The following is a 6,697-nucleotide window of genomic DNA, read 5'->3' as shown; positions in this document are numbered from 1 at the left end:
ATAGACGGACGGACGGACGGACGGACGGACGGACGGACGGACAGACAGACAGACAGACAGATAGATAGATAGATAGATAGTCATGAAAGAAAGAGAAATATGGGGAACATTGTCCAAGTGGCACCATTGTGAGACAGCAGATTCTCGTTTACTCTTTTATAATGCATTTACTGTACCTTAAAAGACACACACATTTAGTTCACACACACTTTCTTTTTTTCCCCCAAGAGCAGTTGAGCTGTGGAGATTGCCCTTTTAAGGTGGAAATCAATAATTTTCTTTTCTTTACCTCCTTCCACTGCCCTGCTTAGTTCTGAGAGGTTCTCTTCATTTTACTGTCTGCATCCATCTTTTCCTTTCTCATCCTCTCTCTCTCTCTCTCTTAGATGTCAATAATCTCTCTTCATAATACTGTAGAAATAATTCAATTCAAATTTAAATAGTGCTTTTCACAATACTAGAGGTCTCAGAATTTTGGGCTGCGCTATTCTAGTACTGCTGTGTTATAACAAAAGACTGGCACGACTGTAAACAGCACAACTGCAAAAATCACTGAGCAAATAATTAAACACGCATCAGTCAATTATTCAATCAATAAATTAATAAATTCACAAACAAGATTTTCTGCTCGGCAAACAGTAGTGGATTATGTGACTCAATTTGACACTCTTCCCTAATTGCGGTAACGTATAAACAAACAAACAAAAGATAACAGACATCGCATTCTGTTAATCCGATACACATAGGCACTGCTTCACTCTGTATATATCTACTGCTCTCTCGCTTTCTCTTAGAACTCACTGGCTCTGACCATAGATAGCAGAGCGCACAGAGTTGCCAAACTGCAGGGTAGTGCAGGGCAGGGCAGGGCAAGGCAGGGCAGGAGACTGCAAGCTAAATGCACCTCTTTATTTGGCCTGTCTAAAAATACCTCCAGAGGCCAGACTGAAAGCCGGGAGGTGCAGGCAGGCAGTGTTAGCGATTTAAGGTGTGCCAATGGAAGGACGGGGTGGGGCAGATTCTATTTCTATTAGCAGAGCTGGGAAAAAAAAAAAAAGTTAAATAAAGGTAAAACAAAGGGAGATGTTCAAATGACATCAACAAAAGAAAAAGCAGTCAACTGTCTGAGTGATGGACTGTGAGGTTAGCCATCCTCGACATTCGCAATTCACAATTGGTTAATCAACACTAGCCCCTCCCCTTAATGCAAGCCCCACCTTCCAGTGGCTCCACCTCCTACAGGATCAGAGCAGGAAGCAGCACTTGAAGGGCTATTTTTTACCCTGCTTCACTAAATAAGGCCAGAGAGAGTAGGGGAGTGGGTGCAGGGCCAGGGGGGCTCCTCTTTGCCTTGACCCTCGGGGTATAAAAGCTTTGGAACAGTGGGAGGCTTTTCTGACCAGCCCCTCTGCAAACTCTCCGTTTTTCCTGTCCACACGTTCGTTATATATTATGTCTGAAGTCAACATTATGACGTTCAGCTATTTTTTAAGCCAACACTGGCTGTTTTTGAAGTGTGACGTGGGGTTTTGAAGATTCAACATGGTCGTACTGATGACTTAATTTTTTCCCCCGTAATGCTCAGCGTTCTCATGTGATAGGACATTTTTGAATGGGTCTCATCCTTTACTGGTTTGGCAGACAAAGTATGGACAGAATTGTCTGGCAAAATGGAATATAAAGTAAGAGCAAATGTGAAGAACATTTGGACAAATGGGTCAATGAGACACAGCATCATCTTTGGTGCTATTTCTACCTTTATTCTTAATTCCTCACTTTTCCTATCCTTCTGTTTAACACATTCTGGTGACCTTGTTGTGTTTCTTTATTTCTTCAGACTTTTTCTCTTGTCTCTCCTCTGTCTCTTTCATTTGATGCCTTTTCCTCTCTTTCCATCTCTCTCTGGCTGTGTCTCTAATTTAGTACTGTCAGCATACTGTCTATACTTTCTCCTACTCTAGTTTCAGCTGGTATTGGGTGTAGCTCTATATGTAGCTCTCTGCCTCTATCCCTCTCTCAGGACAGGTGAGGAGGTGTGGGTATAGGTTCTGCTCACTCTGTTGAGATAAGCAGAGGTCTTTTTAACTGGCTGGGTCCATTTTATCTGACCCGGTCACTTCTGTGCGAATTTTTCCTTAATATGCTATTCTTTTTGCGCCGTATGAAGAGGCGAGAAGACTCCGGTACTGATTGCAATGCTCTGCATTTCTTTTTTTCCTCATCTATTTCTTTCTATCTATCTGTCCACCACCCCTCCCTTCCATCCTTTCTCTCTCTCTCTCTCTCTTTCCTTTCATCCTCAAATTCTCAAATGCTGAATCAGCTGCTTGGAAACGGACAGTCCTCCTGCCTCTTAGATCCACACATGAGCTGCCTCTCCCCGGTGAGTATGTGTGTTTGTGAGTAAATACATGCATATGCGTAAGTGTGTCTGTGTGTGTGTTTCACCAAGTTTCACCCTGTCTGTGTCTCTGCTTTTGTGTAGATGTATCGGTGTGTGCGTGTGGATGAAAGAGGAGCAATCATAGTCAGCATGTTTAGCCATCAGGCTATTGTCAAAGTAGTTTTAGCAGCAGAGCTAGCATGCAAGGCTAGCAACTCTACACTGTAACTGGTGATGGAGACCCAAGCTACGACCTGGAGCATTGCAGAGTCCTTTAGGACTGTGAAAACATGCAAATACCTTCTTCATTTCATTAGACTATCACAAACTTGAGTGACCTTTGAACAATATTCACATACTACCTTTAGTTTTTTCTTAGTGTGTTTAAAAACATTTTAAAAGACTTCTAAAAGTATGGTTTAGTGCAGTGGATCTCAACTGCTTTTGCTTCAGGACCCTGATTTTACATTGGATAAGTTGCAACCCAACACAAAATTGTTTATTGTGCAAAAGTAAACAAAAATGGTTTCATGTTCTCAGCTGCCAAAAATTCACCAAAAAAAACAAAAAAAAAAAAAAACACAATGTGGTCCTTAAAAACCATGTTAATCCTTGCAGCAAGTGTTCTATTGAATCAGATATCGCAAACCTTTTGATTTTGCCATTATTTTGCCATTATTTTTTTCCAGTTGATCAGATTATTCTATAAGGATTTTTATAAACAAATATTTTATAGAGACTGCACTCTCTAAAATCTAATTATTTTCACTATAGAAATTTCCATGACTTTTCCAGGCCTAAAATTTCCTGATATTTCCAGGTTTTCCATGAACGTGGGAACCCTGTTGAATGTTGTCATGGTCATTTTTTTTTTTTTTTTTTTTTGCCTTGGGAAGTTTGTACATGGTTTTTGAGGGTGAGGAAATATCATGCAATTTGTCCATGTTGGCATCTGCCTAATTTGGCAAGCTTCTACCATGAGACAGATGACAGACTCCAAAGAGATTCCCTTCTTCTGTGGAACATAGAAGGAGATATTAGGCAGAATGTGAGCCTCAGTCGTCATTAACTTTCACTGCATCTTTTTTCCATAAAAAAAAATTAAAAAAAAAATGGTTGAAAATGGTGAAAGAAAGTGAATGGTTACTGACACTGTCATTCTGCCTAACATCTCCTTTTGTGACCCACCAGTTGATAACCACTGGTGTAGTGTGTCCACAACTGTTAGCCCTTGACACTGCAATTTAGCTGTTAGGTGAGGGCCAGGGAGATGCTTACTTATCTTTTTCTAATTTTATTTTGATGGCTTGCGGACTGGCATTAGGCCCTGGGCTGTCAGTCATGTTTAAATGTGGAGTGGACAGGAGCTAGGATGGATCAGGTGACATCAGGATGGAGCAGCTGTTGCTGGTGCATGGAGCTTTGTGAAGCTCTGGATGTTCAGATAGACACAGGAATGGTACACCTGCTTCTGAAGTATATGTGTGTTGACTGGCGTCTGCGTCTATTTCCTGGTAATGGTGCTATATCTGGTGTTGAGTTAGTCAAGTCTGGTGGGGCCGGGGGATGGGTCGTATGAAGTGCTGGCCGTGACTTGAACATGTGTCGAACTAGGGTCATAGGGGTTGATTTACACAAAAAGGAGGTATGAAGAGGTGGGTGAAATAGGGGAAGTGGGTTGATTTATGATGAGGACTTTTGGTTTAATTACTCAGAGGGCAGTGCTGATGCAGAGAGAAGAGGTATGGTGTTCTTAGCAATTAGCTGTTAGCAACCCATCACTGCCTCTGGCAATGAGCTTATAATTCATTCATTCAGACAGAAAATGAAATACTAATCAAATTTGTTATTATTGAATGATTTCAAATGATTGCATTACTCAAATGATTTATAAAATTTTGATCAACTTTAAGTGCATTAATAAGATTTTGCTACTTGTGTAACTGCTGTTAAAGTCACTATTTTTTTACAGTCTAATATCTCTGTTTGTTTATGAATCCTGATCGGCCTGAAATAGCTACTTTGGCTCAACCAGTGGAGTTTGGGACAGGACTATCTGTTTGTCTAAAAAATTGCAAACAGGGGAACTGTTTGGGAAACATCAAACAATCGTTATTTTTGCAAGTCCGTTTGGTGACACCAGTTGTGCATAAATTACACACTTATAAATATAAATATATATATATATATATATATATATATATATATATATATATATATATATATATATATATATATATATATATAAATTGCCATTATCTTAAAGTGTATTAGCAAGATTTGGTACTTATTTGTGTCACTGCTGTTAGGCCACATCTCCACTAATCCAATATCATTTGAAAATGTTGTTGTAATGGAGAACGTTTTCTAAACGCTCCATTTTCATAAAAGGAAATGCTATCCTAGTTTGGATGAGAGGTCAATGAGTCAATGCAATATCAATGCGTTTTCAAACGAAAACATTAGTGTGGACATAACCTAAAAGTCACAGTATTTTTATTATCTGAATAGAATAGAATAAAGCAGAACTTAATGAAAAAGAACAAAGTATGGTTGCTCTACTGTCCTAACTGAGCTGTCATGATAGTTGATTCACCAAAAAAGTAATAACCTTTTCAATATGCAACTTAATCCAATGACAGAATAAATGTACTGTAACATATTGTGGTCACACTGAGATGCCTCTGTGTGGGCACCAGACAGACAGTGGATTGTGGGACATGTGGAGTGTGATGGGAGGAGCAGCTCTGATCACATGCGTAAATATGTCCTGTTCTGTATGCAAGCTATGACTTGTGCCGTACACCTTTGCAGTCTCATCTACAGTGCGCACAGCATGTAGGCTACTGCTTTTAAGATAGTATCAGATCATTCACATACAATCCCTCTGTATTTTTCTCTTTCTATAGTAACTATTCATCTTTTTTTTTTTTATATTTTCTTATCTAAGCTGGATCAAAAGTAATTAATGAAGGGGATTGTTCCATTAAGGATTTAGCCAGACGGTGTTATAAACCACATGGTGGTATTGGATATGAGACAGTGGTCTGTTCCTCCCCTGACTGTCCTTTGCTGTAATTATCAGTCACATATCATACACAGCATCACACACCCACTCACACATACTCTTTGAATATGGCCACCCTACAACACTTATGTTTTTACCTTTCCTCTTATATTCCTACAATCTCTCTCCCTTATCCTCATAATCTTTGTCTTTTTTAACAAGGCAGGTGGGAAAACACTTTTCCTGTCCTTTCCTTCTCACACATACACTGGCATACACAAACTAACCCTCTGCAGATTTGCTTAACACTCTTGTGAAGGGCTTCATTAGTGAAGTGACATCAGCGATGGCCTAATTAATTAAAGGGGCAAGTCAGCTGAGCAGCATTTGCTTATAAATTGGTATTGATTGGTGTAGGAAGGAGAGCAGAGGGGGTTTTCAGGCAAAGGAAGTTCTCCCAACACACACACACACACACACACACATGTTGGTGTGGCTATCCTTCTGAGTACTCTCTATAGACATAATGATTTTTATACTGTACAAACTATAGAGTCTATCCCCTAACCCTACCCCTAAACCTAACCCTCACAAAAAACTTTCTGCATTTCTACATTTTCAAAAAAAACATTGTTTAGTATGTTTTTTTAAGAGATTTGAATTATGGGGACACTAGAAATGTCCTCATAAACCACATTTATAACATAATACCCTTGTAATTACCAGTTTGTAACCTAAAAAAAAGTCCTTGTAAACCACCTAAACCTGCTCACTCACTCACACACACACACACACACACACACACACACACACACACACACACACACACACACACACACACACATGCACAACTAGTAAGTGTTTTCTTTTGACCAAAATTAAGTCATGGGCAAACACACTTTTCTGCCAGTAGAAATACTGTTCAAGAAAGGGTGTTTACATTTGAGTCCTCTTAAAAAGAACCAAACTAAATAAATAAAAAGTATATTGAAACATAGAGGGGAAAAAACAGGTTCACATCATCTTCACATTGTATCTTTCACTGCGTACTTATTTTTGTCGACTTTGTGATAGGGTTTTAGACCACTTTTCTTCATTATTTTTTGGAAGTTAGCATTAAGTTAAGAAATTATTGTGTAAATATTTTTAGTGTAATATTAAAAAACAACAACTATAATTATTATTATGAAACAGTACCATTTTGTCATTTTTTCATGCGGAATTTAGCCTTTATTTTGGCAGTAACTTTTATTTTGGCAGTACACTGAAAGTTTGTAATAGAGTTGACAATGGCCTTATAATGCAGA

General features: G+C 38.9%; 1 long non-coding RNA gene across 1 annotated transcript in view; it reads left to right on the top strand.

Annotated features, from left to right (window-relative positions):
- The first annotated feature begins 1,437 nt into the window (after positions 1-1,437).
- LOC127420423 (uncharacterized) overlaps positions 1,438-6,697 on the top strand; it is a 29,048-nt gene continuing 23,788 nt past the window's right edge. Inside the window, exons 1-2 of the long non-coding RNA XR_007893814.1 lie at positions 1,438-1,682; positions 2,324-2,383. This is a non-coding gene — a long non-coding RNA (uncharacterized LOC127420423). The remainder of the gene's footprint in view (positions 1,683-2,323; positions 2,384-6,697) is intronic.

This window comes from Myxocyprinus asiaticus, chromosome 29 (genome assembly GCF_019703515.2).
Source record: "Myxocyprinus asiaticus isolate MX2 ecotype Aquarium Trade chromosome 29, UBuf_Myxa_2, whole genome shotgun sequence".
NCBI classification, from domain to species: Eukaryota; Metazoa; Chordata; class Actinopteri; order Cypriniformes; family Catostomidae; genus Myxocyprinus; species Myxocyprinus asiaticus.
Note: the sequence above shows the minus strand (reverse complement) of the source record. Positions and strands in the feature narration are given on the sequence as shown.